The sequence below is a fragment of the Eleutherodactylus coqui genome, chromosome 3, assembly GCF_035609145.1.
Source record: "Eleutherodactylus coqui strain aEleCoq1 chromosome 3, aEleCoq1.hap1, whole genome shotgun sequence".
Taxonomy (NCBI): Eukaryota; Metazoa; Chordata; class Amphibia; order Anura; family Eleutherodactylidae; genus Eleutherodactylus; species Eleutherodactylus coqui.
In genome coordinates this window covers 129630888-129658358 of record NC_089839.1, presented here as the reverse complement: position 1 = coordinate 129658358, position 27471 = coordinate 129630888, and positions in this window count along the sequence as shown.

Here is a 27471-nt window from a genome sequence, read left to right as displayed (position 1 = left end):
GTGCGTGTGGGACTTGCGGAAATGTGCGCAGATCTGGCACACCTTTCCGAGCAGGTATGACAAGTGTGGGTAGCTTTTCAGAAAGCGCTGAACCACCAAATTAAAGACATGGGCCAGGCATGGCACGTGCGTGAGGCTGCCGAGCTGCAGAGCCGCCACCAGGTTACGGCCGTTGTCACACACGACCATGCCCGGTTGGAGGCTCAGCGGCGCAAGCCAGCGGTCGGTCTGCTCTGTCAGACCCTGCAGCAATTCATGGGCCATGTGCCTCTTCTCTCCTAAGCGGAGTAGTTTTAGCACGGCCTGCTGACGCTTGCCCACCGCTGTGCTGCCACGCCGCGTGACACTGACTGCTGGCGACGTGCTGCTGCTGACACATCTTGATTGCGAGACAGAGGTTGCGTAGGAGGAGGAGGAGGGTGGTTTAGTGGAGGAAGCATAGACCGCCGCAGATACCACCACCGAGCTGGGGCCCGCAATTCGGGGGGTGGGTAGGACGTGAGCGGTCCCAGGCTCTGACTCTGTCCCAGCCTCCACTAAATTCACCCAATGTGCCGTCAGGGAGATATAGTGGCCCTGCCCGCCTGTGCTTGTCCACGTGTTGGTTGTTAAGTGGACCTTGGCAGTAACCGCGTTGGTGAGGGCGCGTACAATGTTGCGGGAGACGTGGTTGTGCAGGCCTGGGACGGCACATCGGGAAAAGTAGTGGCGACTGGGAACCGAGTAGCGTGGGGCCGCCGCCGCCATCATGCTTTTGAAAGCCTCCGTTTCCACAAGCCTATACGGCAGCGTCTCCGGGCTGATCAATTTGGCAATGTGCACGTTTAACGCTTGAGCGTGCGGGTGCGTGGCGGCATACTTGCGCTTGCGCTCAAACAGTGGCGCTAGCGACGGCTGGACGCTGCGCTGGGAGACATTGCTGGATGGGGCTGAGGACAGCGGAGGTGAGAGTGTGGGTGCAGGCCAGGAGACGGTAGTGCCTGTGTCCTCAGAGGGGGGTTGGATCTCAGTGGCAGGTTGGGGCACAGGGGGAGAGGCAGTGGTGCAAACCGGAGGCGGTGAACGGGCATCGTCCCACCTTGTGGGGTGCTTGGCCATCATATGCCTGCGCATGCTGGTGGTGGTGGCTCCCCAGCTGATCTTGGCGCGACAAAGGTTGCACACCACTGTTCGTCGGTCGTCAGGCGTCTCTGTGAAAAATTGCCACACCGTAGAGCACCTTGACCTCTGCAGGGTGGCATGGCGCGAGGGGGCGCTTTGGGAAACAGCTGGTGGATTATTCGGTCTGGCCCTGCCTCTACCCCTGGCCACCGCACTGGCTCGGCCTGTGCCCACACCCTGACTTGGGCCTCCGCGTCCTCGCCCGCGTCTACGTCCTCTAGGCCTACCCCTACCCCTCAGCATGGTGTATTACCAGTAGTGCAGAAACAGAACGCTGTAATTAAATGTGCCGCTTATTGACCTGTGGTTGGAGGCTGACTTCGTTTACGGAACGCCAGGAAATAATTTGGCGCAAGCCTGCTGTAAACACTTAGCTGGCTGCGTATGATTGTGTAGAACTACTACACCCAGCACACACAGACCCAGAACACTGAGCACAGTGACAGGCAGGCCAAATAGATTTTTTGTCCAATATTTTTTAGAAAAGGCCCACTGCCTATATTCAATCAATAATATGTCTTCTGTCCCTGCCTCCACACGTCTGTCCCTGGACTATGTCACAGAACTGCAGAGTGTTGCACTGTCAACTGCAACACAGCGGTGATTTCAGAGCCCAGACAGAGCCAGGAAATAATTTGACGCAAGCCTGCTGTAACACTTAGCTGGCTGCGTATGATTTTGTACAACTACTACACCCAGCACACACAGACCAGAACACTGAGCACAGTGACAGGCAGGCCAAATAGATTTTTTGCCCAATATTTTTTAGAAAAGGCCCACTGCCTATATTCAATCAATAATATGTCTTCTGTCCCTGCCTCCACACTTCTGTCCCTGGACTACGTCACAGAACTGCAGAGTGTTGCACTGTCAACTGCAACACAGCGGTGATTTCAGAGCCCAGACAGAGCCAGGAAATAATTTGGCGCAAGCCTGCTGTAACACTTAGCTGGCTGCGTATGATTTTGTAGAACTACTACACCCAGCACACACAGACCCAGAACACTGAGCACAGTGACAGGCAGGCCAAATAGATTTTTTGCCCAATATTTTTTAGAAAAGGCCCACTGCCTATATTCAATCAATAATATGTCTTCTGTCCCTGCCTCCACACTTCTGTCCCTGGACTATGTCACAGAACTGCAGAGTGTTGCACTGTCAACTGCAACACAGCGGTGATTTCAGAGCCCAGACAGAGCCAGGAAATAATTTGGCGCAAGCCTGCTGTAACACTTAGCTGGCTGCGTATGATTTTGTAGAACTACTACACCCAGCAAAGACAGACCCAGAACACTGAGCACAGTCACAGGCAGGCCAAATAGATTTTTTGACCAATATTTTTTAGAAAAGGCACACTGCCTATATTCAATGAATATGTCTTCTGTCCCAGCCTCCACACTTCTGTCCCTAGGGTATGTCACAGAACTGCAGAGTGTTGCACTGTCAACTGCAACACAGCGGTGATTTCACAGCCCAGACAGAGCCAGGAAATAATTTGGCGCAAGCCTGCTGTAACACTTAGCTGGCTGCGTATGATTTTGTAGAACTACTACACCCAGCACAGACAGACCCAGAACACTGAGTACAGTCACAGGCAGGCCAAATAGATTTTTTGACCAATATTTTTTTAGCAAAGGCCCACTGCCTATATTCAATCAATAATATTAATATGTCTTCTGTCCCTGCCTAACCACCACTCCTGTCCCTGGAGTATTACTGCAGGGCGCAATGCTCTGCACGGCCGATATACCAAAAAAAAAATGTGCAACACTGCAAAAAGCAGCCTCCACAGTACTGCACACGGTTAGATGTGGCCCTAAGAAGGACCGTTGGGGTTCTTGAAGCCTAAAATACTCCTAACGCTCTCCCTGCCTAAGCACTTCTGTCCCTGGAGTATTACTGCAGGGCGCAATGCTCTGCACGGCCGATATACCAAAAAAAAAAAAAAGTGCAACACTGCAAAAAGCAGCCTCCACAGTACTGCACACGGTTAGATGTGGCCCTAAGAAGGACCGTTGGGGTTCTTGAAGCCTACAATAACTCCTAACACTCTCCCTATAGCAGCTCCAACACGATAGCACTTTTCCCTCAGCTATGTCAGAACGCATCTGTGGCGAGCCGCGGGAGGGGCCGATTTTTATACTCGGGTGACACCTGATCTCGCCAGCCAGTCACTGCAGGGGGGTGGTATAGGGCTTGAACGTCGCAGGGGGAAGTTGTAATGCCTTCCCTGTCTTTCAATTGGCCAGAAAAGCGCGCTAACGTCTCAGAGATGAAAGTGAAAGTAACTCGAACATCGCGTGGTACTCGTTACGAGTAACGAGCATCTCGAACACGCTAATACTCGAACGAGTATCAAGCTCGGACGAGTACGTTCGCTCATCTCTAAATTATGATGCTTATGTGATCCTCTCATCTTTCCCTGATATATGTAGCTTTGTGTTATGGTTACCAGAAAATGCAGTTAACAATCCAGGGCAGAACTAAATGCCTCATCACTAAACAAGACAGGACTTGCAAATTGTGCATCTTGTTCACTCATTTGTACTTCCAAGCATCTGTCAGAGTCATCTTCACACAACGTCTGTTGCAATTGCAGTTTGTATGAGTTCCACATATGTTTCTGGAAGATCCTAAAAACAGTTGGTCGAATCACACCATGATCCAATGCTAGTCTCCAGCATAGCTGTCGACACCTAGGGATTGGAAACACTGCTCGAATGACTAGTTCTCAGTTTGTTTCGGACACTACAAGTTTTCCTAAACTTCTGAATACGTTTCTTGACAATCCATGCACTGACTGTTTTACTTTCTGGCTGTTCTTGATTGAAAGCTTTGGCCACCTTATGTGAACGTGTATTACCAACCATCAAGATAACCTCAATTCTGTCCTGGATTGTTGACAACATCTTCTGGTACCTGAAAAAACCTGTGATTAGTGTTTTACATACCACAACATTTAACATAACTCTATTAATACTCAGCATGACATCAGCCATAACTTGAAAATGGTTGCAGATGTTGAAAAACAACTGCACCAACTTCTGATTAAATCCTTAAATCATGTATCCCATGACTCACATAAACGTTTTTTTCACATGGATTGCTTCCGTATGTCATGGTAGTATTATTACAAAGTTGCGTTCAATTACACCCATTAACTGTCTCTCTAGACATTTCTGAATAGGGATACTTTAATTATGATCACCCTGTATACATATGTGTGTGTATACATACATTTATATTTCTTTGCATCTATCATTTAAATATATAAACAGCAATGACTCACTTCTTCAAAAATTTGCATGCTTAAGTGTGGGTTTCTGCTACAGATTTGCACTAAAATCAACTGTGGTGCGCACAGAGATTAATCTCATACAATGGGGCTAATTCATGTGTTAAAAACTCACTATGGAATATGTGTCAATAACTTTTTTCTCCGAATTTCAAATATGTATATGGGGAAAAGAATGCAGAGAAAGCTGCACACAGATGGCTATGGGTACTTGTCAGATTGATGCTGTTGGCAGCTTGTACAAACACCCACAATGCAATGCAAAATGAACATCTTATTACAACCAATACACTGCTATATATTTAGACTTTATTAGATTAAAAAAGAAATTTATTTGCAATAATTTATTTTACAGGCTAGCTGCATTCAAAAACGTATCTTTAACTGATTGACTAAGAAATCCAAATATAGGAAGGTCAGAAGGAATACCCTTGAAGAGAATTGGACTTTGGGTGAGTAACCAAATTATTAATATTCACATGAGATTTACTTTTCAAGGCATTGGTCACACAAACACACACAAAATTTGTGAGAAAGAGTTAAAATAATGAGGCAATTCATTTTTAAGAGTTTTATGTAACAAATCTGTGGTTAGAAGTGTATAACTGGATGTTAAGTGACAGTCACTGTTAATGCATTATAACATGTTTAGCATAATTTGTATATTAAGTTAACATATATAGTATGTAGCAGCCTTTGGACACTGTGGGTTCAGGATGTCCCCAGGTTGCCTATTTGCTGCTCCACTCAGGGTGGTGCTGGGGCCTCCCCTCTCCCAGCCCCACTCCCCCTTCCCTTCCCCTCTGCCCTCTCCCCCCCTCTTGGTTTCAGGGATACCTTTGTCCAACTTGTGGGGCGTCCTTTTGGCCCCCTTGGGTGGGCCTGACCATGTCTGCCATCCAATGGGGTGGAAAAAAAGGGCCTGGGCGGGGGGGCCATAAGACTTGTCCGACGCTGTGGGGCTACCCAGTGGAGCATGCCCTGAGGTGGGCGACATTATAGCACAATCTTAACACTACCCATACTTCTTGTTTCTCCCTATCTTCTTCATTGGATATGCACAAGAGAAACAACCAATTATTCCTCCTTGGCCTTAAAGAAACCAGCTGGATACACGAGAAAGAAAAACTTTTGTTATAGTTTTCTATTTATCTCTTCTCTTTTAGTCAAAGACTTTGATACTGAGTTGACACTCAAAACTCTACTACTATAGAGGGAGACACCTACCATAGATCTTGGACTTTCCATCCGGGTGTTAAGTGACAACTACTGTTAATGCATTATAATGTGTTTATTATGTTACAATTTGTTAGACAACGTAGTCTTTAGACACTATGGGCTCAAGATGTGCCCAATTTGCCTATTTTTAGCTCTGCTTGGGGTGATGCTGGTGCCTCCCTTTCCCGCCCCCTCCTATTTTTGGGAATGCCTAGGACTGGTGTTGGGTGCCCAGTTGGACATTTTAGGTAGGCCCGATGATGTCTGCTGTTCCATGGGGTGAGGGGCTGGGGGTGGCTCTGTGGCTTGTAAGGTGTTATGAGGCTCCCCAGTGGAGCATGCCCTGAGGTGAGCAGCATTATAACACAACCTTACCACAACCCATTCTCCTTGTTTCTCCATACCTTCTTCATTGGATATGCACATGAGAAACAATCATTCAAACTTCCTTTGCCATATAGAAACCAGCTAGATACACTATAAACAAAAAAGTTTTCTTTGCATGCAAATCATTAGCCATTCAATGTAGGTGCACAGTGTGACCAGTTAAGTCTTAGTTTTGTTTATCTATATTGACAACTTAACTGAAATACTTCACCGCAGATCTGAGCCCCCCTGGTTCAGTTGAGTGTGCTACATATGAGTTCACCCCTCTCCCCTTATTCCTATCCTAAACCTACCCTATTGATAATCCAATAGGAGGACTACCCCCCAAAACCACCTTCCTGATACTTTGTTACTCTTGAATACATAGACTTTATTATTGCACAATCTCACTATCATGTCACTCAACACTAAAGGATTAAACTCCCCACAGAAAAGAAGAAGGGTACGCTGGCTTTTAACCCCTTGAGTGGCACGCCCGGAAAAGTTCGTGACGAGCTCCACTGCTCATAGCAACATAGCCCGGAAGATTTCCGTGCTATGTATCACTATGGGAGCTGCAGAGCACAATGCCACAAGCTGTGACAGTGTGCTCTGCCTGCACAGACCCACAGAGAACAAAGCAAGGGCTTTGAAAAACCAGCAGAAGATATTGCCGATATGCCGGCAAACTCCTGCACTGGTTTGTTTACAGGTTGCCATAGAGACCATCGGCTTGTCAGAAGCAAGCAGATGGTCTCTGTGGCAGGGAGAGCTGGTTGTTTGCTGTCAGAGGACAGCTAGGTACTAGCTCTTACAGTAGAGATCAGAGAAAACCTCCGATCTCTGCTGTGTTAACCCTTTACATGCTGCAGTCTATGTGACTGCAGCATGTAAAGGGCTGTCACTGCAGCATGTAAAGGGCTGTCACCATCGGACCCCTGGAATGTGATCAGGGGTCCTGATGGGTCCCTGTGGAAGTCCCCTAAAGGGACAAAAAAAAATAAAAAATTTTAAAAAAATAAAAAAAAAAAAAGTAAAAAAATTATTAAAAAAATAAAAAAAACACTTGTCTCCCTTTACTTTGTAAAAAAATCAAAAATACAATCACACATGTGGTATCCATGTGCGTCGTAATGACCCAGAGAAGGAAATTAATACATTATTTAGCCCCTTAATGACATGGCCCCTTTTTTCTTTTTTCCCCATTTCTTTTTTTCCTCCCCCCTGTTTAAAAAATCACAACTTGTCCCGCAAAAAACAAGCCCTCATATGGCCATGTCAATGGAAAAATGAAAAAGTTATGGCTCTTGAGACGCAACTGCAAAACTAGTTGAAATTCAATGATTAGACCATTTTAAAAAACCTGCCCTGGTGGGCACGACAGGGTGGTAGGAAACCTGCCACTCAAGGGGTTAAAGAAGTTAAAAACTTTGATTGCCTTTCTGCAGGAGAACCACTTTAAAAGTGGATAAGACCCTAAGATTCCCAAGACGCTCCTTCCCAAAATGTTTTTTCAGCAATCATCCATCCACTGCAGCAAGAGGGATAGCCATAGCAATACACCCCTCAGTCCTGTTCACCCTTGGTAGCCAGCTTACTGATACTGATGGGTGAATGCTCTTCCTATAAGACAAAATTGCCTCAGAAACCTTTACACTAGTAAATTTATATGTTCCAGATGAAAACCAGATCTCTTGGCTGATAGAAACCCTAAGTAAACTAAAGGGTTCTCGGAAGGCAAAATAATAATAGGATCTAACCTTAACTTCACTTTAAACACCATTTCAGATTCCTCATCGGGGAAGTCCCAGATCTTGCAACGTGCTAGGAAAAGACTACACAAACTCCTCCAGGACATAAATGTAATACATGCTTGGAGAACCTTCAATCCATCAGCTAAAGACTTCTCCTTCTATTCTCCCGTAAACGACACATACCAAAGACTTGACTACATCCTACTCTCCTCCTCCCTGGTTTTTCAAGTCACAAACACAAAAATAGGCAACATAACAGCCTCAGATCATGCCCCAGTGACAGTCACGTTACATCTATCTGCCCTACCACACAGAGGTTGGCGTTGGAGATTAAATGAATCCCTTCTTGACAACCAAGAAGCTCACAAAACCTTATCCTCACATCTAAAACCTTTCCTCAGAGAGATTTCACAGTCTGCAGAAAAACATTCCATAGTGTGGGAAACATACAAGGCCTACATCAGAGGCATAGCTTTAAGTTCCTCACAAAAAAGCAAAACAAATGGAGAAAGAAGATATCTTAGCCCAAATTTCTGGGCTGGAACAGGTAGAAAAAAGCTCAAGAAGCCCAAAATAATCTTACTGCATTGAAAGAGAGATTGAGAGACATTCTGAATAACAGATTTGCTAAATCTTTATTATATTACAAACAGCAACTCTACTTACATGGCAACAAAGGTGGACGTCTTATTTCCTCCTTAAAGGGGTTGTCCCGCGGCAGCAAGTGGGTCTATACACTTCTGTATGGCCATAATAATGCACTTTGTAATGTACATTGTGCATTAATTATGAGCCATACAGAAGTTATAAAAAGTTTTATACTTACCTGCTCCGTTGCTAGCGTCCTCGTTCCCATGGAGCCGACTAATTTTCGCCCTCCGATGGCCAAATTAGCCGCGCTTGCGCAGTCCGGGTCTTCTGCAGTCTTCTATGGGGCCGCTCGTGTAGAATGCCGGCTCCGTGTAGCTCCGCCCCGTCACGTGCCGATTCCAGCCAATCAGGAGGCTGGAATCGGCAATGGACCGCACAGAAGCCCTGCGGTCCACGGAGACAGAGGATCCCGGCGGCCATCTTCAGCAGGTAAGTATGAAGACGCCGGACCGCCGGGATTCAGGTAAGCGCTGTGCGGGTTGTTTTTTTAACCCCTGCATCGGGGTTGTCTCGCGCCGAACGGGGGGGGTTAAAAAAAAAAAAAACCCGTTTCGGCGCGGGACAACCCCTTTAACAGAAAAAAGCAAAAGGAAAAACACATATCTCTTGTATTAAGAATACTTTGGGTGAAAAGCTAACAGAAACAACACAAATAGCACAAACTTTCCAGGAATTCTATTCAGGTGTGTATAAATTTAACTTAAAAAAGTGAAATAGGTCCCAATGAAAATAAAGGAAAAAGATTGAAAACCATCATGTCATCGCTAGCATTCCCTTCTTTGAACCTAGACAAAATATCTCCTCTTACCTCCCCAGTCTCCCTAGAGGAACTGACTTAAGTACTTAATAGCTTCTCACAACACAAAACACCAGGACTAGATGGCTTCCCACTATCATACTATAAACAATTTCAGGATACAATTCTTCCACACCTAGTTCTATCATTCAATGTCCTATTGGAAGGTGTCCATCTACCCAAACAATCCCAAGAAGCTTATATAACAGTTATCTACAAAGAGGGAAAGGACACCATTCTCTGCGACAACTTCTGACCCATATCTCTCTTAAACCCAGATATTAAATTGTGGGCAAAACTCCTCTCCAGATGTATCAGCAAGATATTCCAAAGACTGATCAATGAGGAGCAATCAGGGTATGTTACAGGCAGAGAGGAGAGAGATAATTCCTTGCAATTACTACATGGTATAAGATACGCTAAAAAAAGTCACCATTCATCCTACCAGGAATTAACGCAGAAAAGGCGTTTGATAGAATTGATTGGAACTTTATCCAAGCAGTTCCTTAAAAATTCAATTTTCCCTTCTTTTTAATTCAAGCAATATTCTTTTTATAATCACACCCTCATTCCAAAATTAAAGTTAATGACTAGAGATGAGTGAACGTACTCGTCCGAGCTTGATACTCGTTCGAGTATTAGCGTGTTCGAGATGCTCGTTACTCGTGACAAGTACCACGCGATGTTCGAGTTACTTCCACTTTCATCTCTGAGACGTTAGCGAGCTTTTCTGGCCAATAGAAAGACAGGGAAGGCATTACAACTTCCCCCTGCGACGTTCAAGCCCTATACCACCCCCCTGCAGTGAGTGGCTGGCGAGATTAGGTGTCACCCAAGTATAAAAATCGGCCCTTCCCGCGGCTCGCCACAGATTTGTTCTGACATAGAGGAGGGAAAGTGCTGTTGGTGCCGGAGCTGCTATAGGGAGAGTGTTAGGAGTATTTTTGGCTTCAAGAACCCCAACAGTCCTTCTTAGGGCCACATCTAACCGTGTGCAGTACTGTGGAGGCTGCTTTTTGCAGTGTTGCACTTTTTTTTTTTGTATATCGGCCGTGCAGAGCATTGCGCCCTGCAGTAATTATACATAGTGCAGGGCCAGTAGTGGTGAGGCAGGGACAGAAGACATATATTGTGAGGCAGGGACAGAAGACATATATTGTGAGGCAGGGACAGAAGACATATATTTATTGAATATAGGCAGTGGGCCTTTGCAAAAACATTTGGGGAAAAAAATCTATTTGGGCTGCCTGTGACTGTCCTCAGTGTACTGGGTCTGTGCTGGGTGTAGTTGTCCTCCTAATTCATACGCAGCCAGCTAAGTGTTACAGCAGGCTTGCGCAAAATTCTTTCCTGGCTCTGTGTTGCCTGTTAAATCACCGCTGTATTCCAGTCCACAGTGCAACAGTCTGCAGTTATTTTACATTGTCCAGGGCCAGTAGTGGTGAGGCAGGGACAGAAGACATATTTAGTGTATATAGGCAGTGGGCCTTTCCAAAAACATTTGGGAAAAAAAATGTATTTGGGCTGCCTGTGACTGTCCTCAGTGTACTGGGTCTCTGCTGGGGGTAGTTGTCCTAATTCATACGCAGCCAGCTAAGTGTTACAGCAGGCTTGCGCAAAATTATTTCCTGGCTCTGTGTTGGCTGTTACATCACCGCTGTATTCCAGTCCACAGTGCAACAGTCTGCAGTTATTTTACATACTCCAGGGCCAGTAGTGGTGACGCAGGGACAGAAGACATATACAGTGTATATAGGCAGTGGGGCTTTGCAAAAATATTTTGGGAAAAAAATCTATTTGGGCTGCCTGTGACTGTCCTCAGTGTTCTGGGTCTGTGCTGGGTGTAGTTGTCCTCCTAATTCATACGCAGCCAGCTAAGTGTTACAGCAAGCTTGCACAAAATTATTTCATAGCGTTCCGTAAGCGAAGTCAGCCTTTAACCACAGGCCAATAAGCGGCACATTTAATTACAGCGTTCTGTTTCTGCACTACTGGTAATACACCATGCTGAGGGGTAGGGGTAGGCCTATAGGACGTGGACGCGGGCGAGGACGCGGAGGCCCAAGTCAGGGTGTGGGCACAGGCCGAGCCAGTGCGGTGGCCAGGGGTAGAGGCAGGGCCAGACCGAATAATCCACCAACTGTTTCCCAAAGCGCCCCCTCACGCCATGCCACCCTGCAGAGGTCAAGGTGCTCTACGGTGTTGCAGTTGTTCACAGAGACGCCTGACAACCGACGAACAGTGGTGTGCAACCTTTGTCGCGCCAAGATCAGCTGGGGAGCCACCACCACCAGCATGCGCAGGCATATGATGACCAAGCACCCCACAAGGTGGGACGAAGGCCGTTCACCACCTCCGGTTTGCACCACTGCCTCTCCCCCTGTGCCCCAACCTGCCACTGAGATCCAACCCCCCTCTGAGGACACAGGCACTACCGTCTCCTGGCCTGCACCCACATCCTCACCTCCGCTGTCCTCGGCCCCATCCAGCAATGTCTCTCTGCGCAGCGTCCAGCCGTCGCTAGCGCCACTGTTTGAGCGCAAGCGCAAGTACGCCGCCACGCACCCGCACGCTCAAGCGTTAAACGTGCACATTGCCAAATTGATCAGCCTGGAGATGCTGCCGTATAGGCTTGTGGAAACGGAGGCTTTCAAAAGCATGATGGTGGCGGCGGCCCCGCGCTACTCGGTTCCCTGTTGCCACTACTTTTCCCGATCTGCCGTCCCAGCCCTGCACAACCACGTCTCCCGCAACATTGTACGCGCCCTCACCAACGCGGTTACTGCCAAGGTCCACTTAACAACAAACATGTGGACAAGCACAGGCGGGCAGGGCCACTATATCTCCCTGACGGCACATTGGGTGAATTTAGTGGAGGCTGGGACAGAGTCAGAGCCTGGGACCGCTCACGTCCTACCTACCCCCCGAATTGCGGGCCCCAGCTCGGTGGTGGTATCTGCGGCGGTGTATGCTTCCTCCACTAAACCACCCTCCTCCTCCTCCTCTTCCTATGCAACCTCTGTCTCGCAATCAAGATGTGTCAGCAGCAGCATGTCGCCAGCAGTCGGTGTCGCGCGGCACGGCAGCACAGCGGTGGGCAAGTGTCAGCAGGCCGTGCTGAAACTATTCAGCGTAGGAGAGAAGAGGCACATGGCCCACGAACTGCTGCAGGGTCTGACAGAGCAGACCGACCGCTGGCTTGCGCCGCTGAGCCTCCAACCGGGCATGGTCGTGTGTGACAACGGCCGTAATCTGGTGGAGGCTCTGCAGCTCGGCAGCCTCACGCACGTGCCATGCCTGGCCCATGTCTTTCATTTGGTGGTTCAGGGCTTTCTGAAAAGCTACCCACACTTGTCATACCTGCTCGGAAACGTGCGTCGGGTCAGCGCACATTTCCGCAACTCCAAGACGGACGCTGCCACCCTGCGGACCCTGCAACATCGGTTTAATCTGCCAGTGCACCGATTGCTGTGCGACATGCCCACACGGTGGAACTCTACGCTCCACATGTTGGCCAGGCTCTATGAGCAGCATAAAGCTATTGTGGAATACCAACTCCAACATGGGCGGCGTAGTGGGAGTCAGCCTCCTCAATTCTTTACAGAAGAGTGGGCCTGGTTGGCAGACATCTGCCAGGTCCTTGGAAACTTTGAGGAGTCTACCCAGATGGTGAGCGGGGATGCTGCAATCATTAGCGTCACCATTCCTCTACTATGCCTCTTGAGAAGTTCCCTGCAAAGCATAAAGGCAGACGCTTTGCACTCGGAAACGGAGGCGGGGGAAGACAGTATGTCGCTGGATAGTCAGGGCACCCTCCTGTCTACATCTCAGCGCGTTGAGGAGGAGGAGGAGGGGGAGGAGCATGAGGAGGAGGGGGAAGAGACAGCTTGGCCCACTGCTGAGGGTACACATGCTGCTTGCCTGTCATCCTTTCAGCGTGTATGGCCAGAGGAGGAGGAGGAGGAGGAGGAGGAGGAAGATCCTGAAAGTGATCTTCCTAGTGAGGACAGCCATGTGTTGCATATAGGTACCCTGGCACACATGGCTGACTTCATGTTAGGATGCCTTTCTCGTGACCCTCGCGTTACACGCATTCTGGCCACTATGGATTACTGTGTGTACACACTGCTCGACCCACGGTATAAGGAGAACCTTTCCACTCTCATTCCCGAAGAGGAAAGGGGTTCCAGAATGATGCTATACCACAGGGCGCTGGTGGACAAACTGATGGTAAACTTCCCATCCGACAGCGCTAGTGGCAGAAGGCGCAGTTCCGAGGGCCAGGTAGCAGGGGAAGCACGGAGATCAGGCAGCATGTACAGCACAGGCAGGGGAACACTCTCTAAGGCCTTTGACAGCTTTCTGGCTCCCCAGCAAGACTGTGTCACCGCTCCCCAGTAAAGGCTGAGTCGGTGGGAGCACTGTAAAAGGATGGTGAGGGAGTACGTAGCCGATCGCACGACCATCCTCGGTGACGCCTCTGCCCCCTACAACTATTGGGTGTCGAAGCTGGACACGTGGCCTGAACTCGCGCTGTATGCCCTGGAGGTGCTTGCTTGTCCTGCGGCTAGCGTCTTGTCAGATAGGGTGTTTAGTGTGGCTGGGGGAATCATCACGGATAAGCGTACCCGCCTGTCAACCGACAGTGCCGACAGGCTTACACTCATCAAGATGAACAAAGCCTGGATTTCCCCAGACTTCTCTTCTTCACCAGCGGACAGCAGCGATACCTAAGCAATACGTAGGCTGCACCCGCGGATGGAAGCATCGTTCTCTATCACCATCAAAAACGGGGACCTTTTTGCTTCATCAATCTGTGTATAATATTCCTCCTCCTCCTCCTGCTCCTCCTCCTGAAACCTCACATAATCACGCCGAACGGGCAATTTTTCTTAGGCCCACAAGGCTCAGTCATATAATTTTTGTAAACAATTTTTATACGTTTCAATGCTCATTAAAGCGTTGAAACTTTCACCTGAACCAATTTTTTTTTTTAACTGGGCTGCCTCCAGGCCTAGTTTCCAATTAAGCCACATTAACCAAAGCGATTAATGGGTTTCACCTGCCCTCTTGGTTGGGCATGGGCAATTTTTCTGAGGTACATTAGTACTGTTGGAACACCAATTTTTGGGGGCCCTCGCCTACAGTGTAATCCAATTAATTTTTAGCCCACCTGCATTACAGCTGACGTTACATCAACTGTGTTGGGCACTGCAATGGGATATATTTATGTACCGCTGGTGGGTTCCAGGGAGCCACCCATGCCGTGGGTCCACACGGAGTTGTAACTGCATGTGTCCACTTCTAAAGAACCCCAGTCTGACTGGGGCATGCAGTGTGGGCCGAAGCCCACCTGCATTAAGCACGACATTACCTCAGCTGTGATGGGCAATGCAATGGGATATATTTATGTACCGCCGGTGGCTTCCTGGCACCCACCCATGCTGTCGGTCCACACGGAGTTGTAACTGCATGTGTCCACTTCTAAAGAACCCCAGTCTGACTGGGGCATGCAGTGTGGGCCGAAGCACACCTGCATTAAGCACGACATTACCTCAGCTGTGATGGGCAATGCAATGGGATATGCTGTGGGTGCACACGGAATTCCCATTGCGGAGTTGTACCTGGCTGTGACTATTTATAAAAAACCGCGGTCTGACTGGGGCATGCAGACACCTTGACAGAATGAATAGTGTGTGACACATAGGTTCCCCATTGCTATGCCCACGTGTGCAGCTCCTGATGGAGGTGGCACAGGATTGGATTTCTCATTGCTTCTGTACAGCATTGTGGGCTATCGCCCCGCCCCTTTTAAAGAGGGTCGCTGCCTAGCCGTGCCAACCCTCTGCAGTGTGTGCCTGCGGTTCCTCCTCATGGCAGACGCACTTATAAATAGACATGAGTGTGGCGTGGCATGAGGGCAGCTGAAGGCTGCGCAGGGACAGTTTGGTGTGCGCTGTGGACACTGGGTCGTGCGGGGGGGGGGGAGGGGGGTTGGGCAGCATGTAACCTAGGAGAAGTGGCAGCGGAGTGTCATGCAGGCAGTGATTGTGCTTTGTCGGAGGTAGTGTGGTGCTTAGCTAAGGTATGCATTGCTAATGAGGGCTTTTCAGAAGTAAAAGTTTTTGAGTGGTGGGGGGGGGGCACTCTTGCCGCTATTGTGGCTTAATAGTGGGACCTGTGAACTTGAGATGCAGCCCAACATGTAGCCCCTCGCCTGCCCTATCCGTTGCTGTGTCGTTCCCATCAATTTCTTGAATTGCCCAGATTTTCACAAATGAAAACCTTAGCGAGCATCGGCGATATACAAAAATGCTCAGGTCGCCCATTGACTTCAATGGGGTTCGTTACTCGAAACGAACCCTCGAGCATCGCGATAATTTCGTCCCGAGTAACGAGCACCCGAGCATTTTGGTGCTCGCTCATCTCTATTAATGACACATTTTCAAAGTCCTTCTTGATTACAAATGGCACATGCTAAGGTAGCCAACTATCCCCTGCCCTCTTTATCCTTTCCCTGGAAATACTCCTCCAATTGGTTAGACAGGACAAAGACATACTGGGACTAGAGGTAAACAATCACTCACTAACTCTCGCAGACAACATCATTCTTAGTTTATCTAATCCAGAACAAAACATTGGAGAACTTAATAACACCCTACAGTTATATTGTCAAATTTCAAGGCAAAATTTTCCCACTTGCAGTATTCTCTTTATACTTACAACCGCATGCCAAAATTAAAGTTAGTGACACATTCTCACAACCTTTCTATATTACAAACTAGCTTACCCGTCGCGCGTTGCTGCGAAGACAGATAGACATACATTCATTCGTTTTTATATATCTAGATAACAACCAATCACAGCGCAGCTTTCATGTTACCTCAGTGGTATAATATATAACAACCAATCACAGCGCAGCTTTCATGTTACCTTAGCAGTATAAAATATAACAACCAATCACAGCGCAGCTTTCATGTTACCTCAGCAGTAAGAGAAATAACAACCAATCACAGCGCAACCTTTATTCTGCCTCAGCAATATCAAAAATAGCAACCAATCACAGCGCAGCTTTCATGTTACCTCTGCGGTATTATATATAGCAACCAATCACAGCGCAGCTTTCATGTTACCTCAGTGGTATAATATATAACAACGAATCGCAGCACAGCTTTCATGCAACCTCAGTAGTATAAGAAGTAGCCACCAATCACAGCACAGCTTTCATGTTACCTCAGCAGTATAAGAAGTAGCCGCCAATCACAGCGCAGCTTTGTTGTTACCTCAGCAGTATAAGAAATAGCAACCAATCACAGCACAGCTTTCATTTTACCTCAGCATTCTCAATATCCAGCAATTGTCTTGCGAAACGTTCGGCGGATGCATCATTTTGTAGTTGAACACTCATCCCGTTGCTCGTAATGCCTTTTGCTTTCGTGCTTGAGATGGAAATCAAACGATCTTTGTCTGGGGGGCATAACTGTCGACGATGCTCGTACGCGCGGCACCTATCGTAGGATAGTTGTACTATGCCAGTAATCTTCCCAGGAGTGTACTCAACAACTTCCCAAAGTCTCATGGCAATTGGATGAATGGTGAAGTAATGCATAAAGGACAGACAGACAGACATTCATTTATATATATCAGGAAGTGAGAGAATTAGATTCCGTACGTAAAATTTGGACGCTAATTGTTTTGCGCTTAGAATTGAATGATCGACTTGGGACCCATTAACTTTTCCTATTTATGGCATAATCAATGCCCGTGGCAAATTTCAAGTTTCTATGTGAGAAAATGACATTCCGTACGTAAAATTTGGACGCTAATTCTTTGGTGCTTAGAATTGAATAATCGAGTTGGGACCCATTACCTTTTCCTATTTATGACATATTCAATGCCCGTGCCAAATTTCATGTTTCTATGTGAGAAAATTACATTCCATACGTAAAATTTGGACGCTAATTCTTTGGCGCATAGAATTGAATAATGGAGTTGGGACCCATTAACTTTTCCTATTTATGACATAATCAATGCTCATGCCAAATTTCAAGTTTCTATGACATTGGGAAGCGAGAAAATTAGATTCCGTACGTAAAATTTGGACGCTAATTCGTTTGTGCTTAGAATTGAATTATCGAGTTAGGACCCATTAACTTTTACTATTTATGACATAATCAATGCTCGTGCCAAATTTCAAGTTTCTATGACATTGGAAAGTGAGAAAATTACATTCCGTACGTAAAATTTGGACGCTAATTCTTTGGCGCATAGAATTGAATAATCGAGTTGGGACCCATTAGCATTTCCTATTTATGACATAGTCAATGCCCGTGCCAAATTTCAAGTTTCTATGTGAGAAAGTTAGATTCCGTACGTAAAATTTGGACGCTAATTCTTTTGCGCATAGAATTGAATAATCGAGTTGGGACCCATTAGTGTTTCCTATTTATGACATATTCAATGCCCGTGCCAAATTTCAAGTTTCTATGTGAGAAATTACATTCCGTACGTAAAATTTGGATGCTAATTCTTTGGCGCATAGAATTGAATAATCGAGTTGGGACCCATTAGCTTTTCCTATTTATGACATAATCAATGCTCATGCCAAATTTCAAGTTTCTATGACATTGGGAAGCGAGAAAATTAGATTCCATACGTAAAATTTGGACGCTAATTCTTTGGCGCTTACAATTGAATAATTGATTTGGGACCCATTAACTTTTCCTATTTATGACATAATCAATGCTTGTGCCAAATTTCAAGTTTCCATGACATTGGGAAGCGAGAAAATTAGATTCCGTACGTAAAATTTGGACGCTAATTCTTTGGTGCTTAGAATTGAATAATCGAGTTGGGACCCATTACCTTTTCCTATTTATGACATAATCAATGCTCGTGCCAAATGTCATGTTTCTAGGACATCGCGAAGTGAGAGAATTAGTGGCAGTGATGGAAATCGAACGATCTACGTGGGGGGGCGTAACTGTAGACGACACACGCACGCGCGCCATTTATCATAGCATAAATGTTTTATGCCTATAATCTTCCCAGGAGTGTACTCAACAACTTGCCAAAGTTTCATGGCGATTGGATGAATGGTGTAGTAGCGCATAAAGGACAAACACACACACACAGACAGACAGACATACACGCATACATTCAATTTTATATATATAGATTGCACACAACAAGGTTGCCCTCTATCTCCTACTCTCTTTATACTTTCTCTTGAAATACTCCTCCAAATGGTCAGGCAGGATGGAGACATACAGGGTTTGGAGATCAATAGAGATGAGCGAACGTACTCGTCCGAGCTTGATACTCGTTCGAGTATTAGCGTGTTCGAGATGCTCGTTACTCGTAACGAGTACCACGCGATGTTCGGGTTACTTTCACTTTCATCTCTGAGACGTTAGCGCGCTTTTCTGGCCAATTGAAAGACAGGGAAGGCATTACAACTTCCCCCTGCGACGTTCAAGCCCTATACCACCACCCTGCAGAGAGTGGCTGGCGAGATCAGGTGTCACCCGAGTATAAAAATCGGCCCCTGCCGCGGCTCGCCACAGATGCGCTCTGACATAGAGGAGGGAAAGTGGTATCTTGGTGGAGCTGCTATAGGGAGAGTGTTAGGAGTATTTTAGGCTTCAAGAACCCCAACGGTCCTTCTTAGGGCCACATCTAACCGTGTGCAGTGCTGTGGAGGCTGCTTTGTGCTGTGTTGCACTTTTTTTTTTTGGTATATCGGCCGTGCAGAGCATTGCGCCCTGCAGTAATACTCCAGGGACAGAAGTGCGTAGACAGGGACAGAAGACATATTGATTGAATATAGGCAGTGGGCCTTTGCTAAAAAATTTGGGGCAAAAAATCTATTTGGCCTGCCTGTGACCGTGCTCAGTGTTCTGGGTCTGTGCTGGGTGTAGTAGTTCTACAAAATCATACGCAGCCAGCTAAGTGTTACAGCAGGCTTGCGCCAAATTATTTCCTGGCTCTGTCTGGGCTGTGAAATCACTGCTGTATTGCAGTCCACAGTGCAACACTCTGCAGTTCTTTGACATACTCCAGGGACAGAAGTGGTGGTTAGGCAGGGACAGAAGACATATTGATTGAATATAGGCAGTGGGCCTTTGCAAAAACATTTGGGGAAAAAATCTATTTGGGCTGCCTGTGAGTGTCCTCAGTGTTCTGGGTCTCTGCTGGGTGTAGTAGTTCACCAAAATTATACGCAGCCAGCTAAGTGTTACAGCAGGCTTGCGCAAAATTATTTCCTGGCGTTCCGTAAGCCAAGTCAGCCTCCAACCACAGGCCAATAAGCGGCACATTTAATTACAGTGTTCTGTTTCTGCACTACTGGTAATACAGCATGCTGAGGGGTAGGGGTAGGCCTAGAGGACGTGGACGCGGGCGAGGACGCGGAGGCCCAAGTCAGGGTGTGGGCACAGGCCGAGCCAGTGCGGTGGCCAGGGGTAGAGGCAGGGCCAGACCGAATAATCCACCAACTGTTTCCCAAAGCACCCCCTCGCGCCATGCCACCCTGCAGAGGTCAAGGTGCTCTACGGTGTTGCAGTTTTTCACAGAGATGCCTGACGACCGACGAACAGTGGTGTGCAACCTTTGTCGCGCCAAGATCAGCTAGGGAGACACCACCACCAGCATGCGCAGGCATATGATGACCAAGCACCCCACAAGGTGGGACGAAGGCCGTTCACCGCCTCCGGTTTGCACCACTGCCTCTCCCCCTGTGCCCCAACCTGCCACTGAGATCCAACCCCCCTCTCAGTACACAGGCACTACCGTCTCCTGGCCTGCACCCACACCCTCACCTCCGCTGTCCTCAGCCCCATCCAGCAATGTCTCTCAGCGCAGCGTCCAGACGTCGCTAGCGCCACTGTTTGAGTGCGAGCGCAAGTACGCCGCCACGCACCCGCACGCTCAAGCATTAAACGTGCACATTGCCAAATTGATCAGCCTGGAGATGCTGCAGTATAGGCTTGTGGAAACGGAGGCTTTCAAAAGCATGATGGCGGCGGCGGCCCCGCGCTACTCGGTTCCCAGTCGCCACTACTTTTCCCGATGTGCCGTCCCAGGCCTGCACAACCACGTCTCCCGCAACATTGTACGCGCCCTCACCAACGCGGTTACTGCCAAAGTCCACTTAACAACAGACACGTGGACAAGCACAGGCGGGCAGGGCCACTATATCTCCCTGACGGCACATTGGGTGAATTTAGTGCAGGCTGGGACAGAGTCAGAGCCAGGGACCGCTCACGTCCTATCCACCCCCCGAATTGCGTGCCCCAGCTCGGTGGTGGTATCTGCGGCGGTGTATGCTTCCTCCACTAAACCACCCTCCTCCTCCTCCTCCTCCTACGCAACCTCTGTCTCGCAATCAAGATGTGTCAGCAGCAGCACGTCGCCAGCAGTCGGTGTCGCGCGGCATGGCAGCACAGCGGTGGGCAAGCGTCAGCAGGCCGTGCTGAAACTACTCAGCTTAGGAGAGAAGAGTCAGACGGCCCACGAACTGCTGCAGGGTCTGACAGAGCAGACCGACCGCTGGCTTGCACCGCTGAGCCTCCAACCGGGCATGGTCGTGTGTGACAACGGCCGTAACCTGGTGGCGGCTCTGCAGCTCGGCAGCCTCACGCACGTGCCATGCCTGGCCCATGTCTTTCATTTGGTGGTTCAGCGCTTTCTGAAAAGCTACCCACACTTGTCATACCTGCTCGGAAAGGTGCGCCAGCTCTGCGCACATTTCCGCAAGTCCCACACGGACGCTGCCACCCTGCGGACCCTGCAACATCGGTTTAATCTGCCAGTGCACCGACTGCTGTGCGACGTGCCCACACGGTGGAACTCTACGCTCCACATGTTGGCCAGGCTCTATGAGCAGCGTACAGCTATTGCGGAATACCAACTCCAACATGGGCGGCGTAGTGGGAGTCAGCCTCCTCAATTATTTACAGAAGAGTGGGCCTGGTTGGCAGCCATCTGCCAGGTCCTTGGAAACTTTGAGGAGTCTACCCAGATGGTGAGCGGGGATGCTGCAATCATTAGCGTCACCATTCCTCTGCTATGCCTCTTGAGAAGTTCGCTGCAAAGCATAAAGGCAGATGCTTTGCAATCGGAAACGGAGGCGGGGAAGACAGTATGTCGCTGGATAGTCAGAGCACCCTCCTGTCTATATCTCAGCGCGTTGAGGAGGAGGGGGAGGAGCACGAGGAGGAGGGGGAAGAGACAGCTTGGCCCACTGCTGATGGTACACATGCTGCTTGCCTGTCATCCATTCAGCGTGTATGGCCATAGGAGGAGGAGGAGGAGGAGGGGGAGGAGCATGAGGAGGAGGGGGAAGAGACAGCTTGGCCCACTGCTGAGGGTACAGATGCAGTTTGCCTGTCATCCTTTCAGCGTGTATGGCCAGAGGAGGAGGAGGAGGAGGATCTTGAAAGTGATCTTCCGAGTGAGGACAGCCATGTGTTGCGTACAGGTACCCTGGCACACATGGCTGACTTCATGTTAGGATGCCTTTCTCGTGACCCTCGCATTACACGCATTCTGGCCACCACGGATTACTGGGTGTACACACTGCTCGACCCACGGTATAAGGAGAGCCTTTCCACTCTCATTTCCGAAGAGGAAAGGGGTTCGAGAATGATGCTATACCACAGGGCGCTGGTGGACAAACTGATGGTAAACTTCCCATCCGACAGCGCTAGTGGCCGAAGGCGCATTTCCGCGGCCCAGGTAGCAGGGGAGGCGCAGAGATCAGGCAGCATGTACAGCGCAGGCAGGGGAACATTATCCAAGGCCTTTGCCAGCTTTATGGCTCCCCAGCAAGACTGTGTCACCGCTCCCCAGTCAAGGCTGAGTTGGCGGGAGCACTGTAAAAGGATGGTGAGGGAGTACGTAGCCGATCGCACGAACGTCCTCGGTGACGCTTCTGCCCCCTACAACTACTGGGTGTCGAAGCTGGACACGTGGCCTGAACTCGCGCTGTATGCCCTGGAGGTGCTTGCTTGCCCTGCGGCTAGTGTCTTGTCAGAGAGTGTGTTTAGTGTGGCTGGGGGAATCATCACGGATAAGCGTACCCACCTGTCAACCGACAGTGCCGACAGGCTTACACTCATCAAGATGAACAAAGCCTGGATTTCCCCAGACTTCTCTTCTCCACCAGCGGACAGCAGCGATACCTAAACAATATGTAGGCTGCACCCGCGGATGGAAGCATCGTTCTCTATCACCATCCAAAACGGGGACCTTTTTGCTTCATCAATCTGTGTATAATATTCCTCCTCCTCCACCTGCTCCTCCTCCTGAAACCTCACATAATCACGCCGAACGGGCAATTTTTCTTAGGCCCACAAGGCTCAGTCATATAATTTTTCTAAACAATTTTTATACGTTTCAATGCTCATTAAAGCGTTGAAACTTTCACCTCAACCAATTTTTATTTTTACTGGGCTGCCTCCAGGCCTAGTTACCAATTAGGCCACATTAACCAAAGTGATTAATGGGTTTCACCTGCCCTCTTGGTTGGGCATGGGCAATTTTTCTCAGGTACATTAGTACTGTTGGTACACCAATTTTTGGGGGCCCTCGCCTACAGTGTAATCCAATTAATTTTTAGCCCACCTGCATTACAGCTGATGTAACATCAGCTGTGTTGGGCTCTGCAATGGGATATATTTATGTACCGCCGGTGGGTTCCAGGGAGCCACCCATGCTGTGGGTCCACACGGAGTTGTAACTGCATGTGTCCACTTCTAAAGAACCCCAGTCTGACTGGGGCATGCAGTGTGGGCCGAAGCCCACCTGCATTAAACATGACATTATTACCTCAGCTGTGATGGGCAATGCAATGGGATATATTTATGTACCGCCGGTGGCTTCCTGGCACCCACCCATGCTGCCCTCCACAGGGAGTTGTAACTGCATGTGTCCACTTCTAAAGAACCCCAGTCTGACTGGGGCATGCAGTGTGGGCCGAAGCCCACCTGCATTAAACATGACATTATTACCTCAGCTGTGCTGGGCAATGCAATGGGATATATTTATGTACCGCCGGTGGGTTCCAGGTGTCAGAACCTGCAACTCTCGGGGCCGCCGTGCCCACACCACCGGTCCTGCCACACGGGTTACAGGAGTGCGGCGTAGGGGAGCCCCGGTTCTTGTGATCTCCCCGGGCCGCTGTAAGACTGGTCGCCGCCGGGTTGCTAGGGAGGCAGCAGGTGCTTCTCTAGTCACTTGACTACCAGGCTGGCTTCCCTGGTAACTGTCTGTGCAGCAAGGCTGGGGGCGTGTCCCCAGCACCTCCCTGATTAGCCCTGCTGCTGTCAGGCTCCCCGCCCCAATCAGCTGCTGGGGCGGGAGCTCTGGCAGCATTTAAAAAGGTGTGTTTTCCTCTCAGCCCTTGCCAGTGTTAGTTAGGTCTTCCAGCTGCACCCGCGTTTATTCTGACTACTCTTTGTGACCCCGGCTTTCCTGACCTCTGCTTTAGACTTGACTATGTTTTGCCTTCCCCTCTGTACTGCGTACCCTCCTGTTGCCGACCCGGATTGTCTGACCATTCTACCGTTTGTTTGTCTTCAGTGTCTGTTTGTCTTCCCGTGTCCGCTTCCCTAGTGAGGGTAGGGACCGCCGCCCAGTTGTCGCCCTGGGGGTTAGCCCAGGGGGGCAAGTAGGCAGGGACAGGGGTTGCGAGATATCTCAGGGACCCATATATCCCGGACACTGTCCTGACACAGGGAGCCACCCATGCTGTGGGTCCACAGGGAGTTGTAACTGCATGTGTCCACTTCTAAAGAACCCCAGTCTGACTGGGGCATGCAGTGTGGGCCGAAGCCCACCTGCATTAAACATGACATTATTACCTCAGCTGTGATGGGCAATGCAATGGGATATATTTATGTACCGCCAGTGGCTTCCTGGCACCCACCCATGCTGTCGGTCCACAGGGACTTCACAATAGGGAGTTGTACCTGCCTGTGTCTATGAATTAAAAACCCTGGTCCGGTTGGGGCATGCAGTGTGGGCCGAAGCCCACCTGCATTTAATCTGACGTTAGCTCTGCTGTCCAGGGCACTGCAATGGGATACATTTATGTACAGCCGGTGGGTTCCAGGGAGCCACCCATGCTGTGGGTGCACACGGAATTCCCATTGCGGAGTTGTACCTGCCTGTGACTATTTATAAAAAACCGCGGTCTGACTGGGGCATGCAGACACCTTGACAGAATGAATAGTGTGTGGCACATAGGTTCCCCATTGCTATGCCCACGTGTGCAGCTCCAGATGGAGGTGGCACAGGATTGGATTTCTCATTGCTTCTGTACAGCATTGTGGACTATCGCCCCGCCCCTTTTAAAGAGGGTCGCTGCCTAGCCGTGCCAACCCTCTGCAGTGTGTGCCTGCGGTTCCTCTGGCAGACGCACTTATAAATAGACATGAGGGTGGCGTGGCATGAGGGCAGCTGAAGGCTGGGCAGGGACAGTTTGGTGTGCGCTGTGGACACTGGGTCGTGCGGGGGGGGGGGTTGGGCAGCATGTTACCCAGGAGAAGTGGCAGCGGAGTGTCATGCAGGCAGTGATTGTGCTTTGTTGGAGGTAGTGTGGTGCTTAGCAAAGGTATGCATTGCTAATGAGGGCTTTTCAGAAGTCAAAGTTGTTGGGAGGGGGGGGGGGGGCACTCTTGCCGCTATTGTGGCTTAATAGTGGGACCTGTGAACTTGAGATGCAGCCCAACATGTAGCCCCTGGCCTGCCCTATCCGTTGCTGTGTTGTTCCCATCACTTTCTTGAATTGCCCAGATTTTCACAAACGAAAACCTTAGCGAGCATCGGCGATATACAAAAATGCTCGGGTCGCCCATTGACTTCAATGGGGTTCGTTACTCGAAACGAACCCTCGAGCATCGCAAAAAGTTCATCTCGAGTAACGAGCACCCGAGCATTTTGGTGCTCGCTCATCTCTAGAGATCAACAATCACTCAAAACTATAGCTTTTGCAGATGACATCCTTTTCATTTTATCTAATCCAGAACAAAGCCTTGAAAAGCTTAATAACATTCTAAAATTATATGGCGCATTGTCAAACTTTAAGGTGGATTTTTCCAAATCTACAATACTCAATATTACTTTTCCGTCAGACATTGCAAATAAACCTGCATCTAAATCACAATATCATTGGGCAGTCTCTCACATTAAATATCTTGGAATACAGATCACAAGAAACCTAGATAACCTATATGACAAAAATTTCGCTCCTCTACTAAAGGAAATTGCTTCCCTATTAAATGCATACAGCTTACTGGACATTTCTTGGTTTGGACGCAAAAGCCTTCTGTAAATATACATTGTTCCAAAGATTCTCCATAAACTACAAATGATTCCAATGCACTTACCCTGCTCATTTTTCAGCAACATTAAATAACTCTTCTCGAGATTCATTTGAAAACATAAGAGACCCCGTATAGCTTATCGTCTGTTGGTTCAGAGGAGGGAGAATGATGGGATCAATTTACTAGACATGTTTCAATATTACCAGACAATCCAACTCAATAGGTAATTGGAACTAATAGAACCTTCTAAAAACCAAATTATAAGTTTCCTAGCCAAAGTTATTTATGGACCTAACTTCTTGAGAGATCTTTGGTACCCATAACCTAAAATATACAGAAAAGACTCCTATGATTCTCTCCCGAGAGGGGTGTGCGAGACATGGGATTCCCTGGTAGAAGAGTTAGCACTACATCCATCGCTTATAACCACCCTGAATCTAATCCCAGACCTCCTAGGTATCAAACTTGATATACACACAAAATTAATCCGGACATACCTTAAGGACCTCTCGGTATCTGATATTTGGATACAGCATCAGAAGGGAACACACAATTAACAGAATGGTTATTTTCCCAAACATCATGCTCCTCCCTTCAACCCTTGTAATCAATGCATCTCTCCAGAATACCAGAAAAATTCATTAACCCACACTTTTTTGCCAATTGGAACAAATTTTGATTTCCCAGTGTCATACTAGTAGTAGAACTGTGCTACCTAAAAGGAAATTTATCAACACCCAAGACATCATCAAACCAGCATATATCCTCTCTATTTCAGCAGTCAGCAACTAACCCTTAGACTTGTGCTTGAAAAAGGAGCTTGTTTCTTCTCCATTTTCTACTGGTTACAACTGAAATTTTTACCTACTGGCTCCTTCCCTGATGCTCTCCGTAAAAGAGTAGCGATTGTTGCTCCTCTGGACACCCTACAAGACCCTTTTTGGACTAACTGTGTGGACGCCTGTCCCTGATGGGTGATCCACATTGGGAAATCCTTTTCCTTTACTTTTTCAACCACTTATCATTATCCTTTAGCGACCTCCTTAGGAAACCCTGTAGTTGGAGCACTAGTCCAGCAATCCTCTTACCTCTCATGGGAAAAGGAACTAAATATTGAACTATCGGACAGGGACGTTAAATACATTTTGGGAAATTCACACGGATTTTCCAACTGTATTAGATTGCAAAAAAACATTATAAACTTTTGACCAGATGGTATAAATCACGAGAATGGCTTTATGCTTACAAATTAGCTGATTCTAATTTATGCTGGTGATGCAGAAGTCAAATAGGTTCTTTAATACATATTTGGTGACACTGTCCAATCATACGTCCATTCTGGGAACAGATTGAAAAAAAAACATACGTAACGTATCAAATGATACCTTCCGACTGTCCCCAGAATGTGGTATTAGCTAAACCCTCTTTAAATTATATACCCTCAAAGTCTAACCTTGTAACCCACTTAATCTCTGCTGCAAAATCCTTGATCCCTACCATGTGGAAGCAGACAGAAGCACCTACATATAGCTAATGGATGGCTCAAGTAAATGAAATGAGAAGACTTAAAAAGCTAACAAGTTGGGCTAATAGAACCGACAAAAAATTCAGAGTTACCTGGGACCCATGGTCTAAACTGATCTAATCCTGTATAATCTTTTAGAAGTAATAGAGTTTGTTTAACAAAGTCTAAGAAAGCATTTTTCTAAGTTCATATACGTTCAGTCCTGTGTAAGTTATACATATTGAATCAAATTATACATATTGAATCATCAAGGTGTAACCTGTAGTAGGATTCCTTCCTAAAAAATCTAATCCTTTCCGTTTTCACCTTTCAACCCTTCCTACTCCCTGCCCAACCCCCACTTCCCACTAAGAGCAATCTAGCATTCATTTAATAAT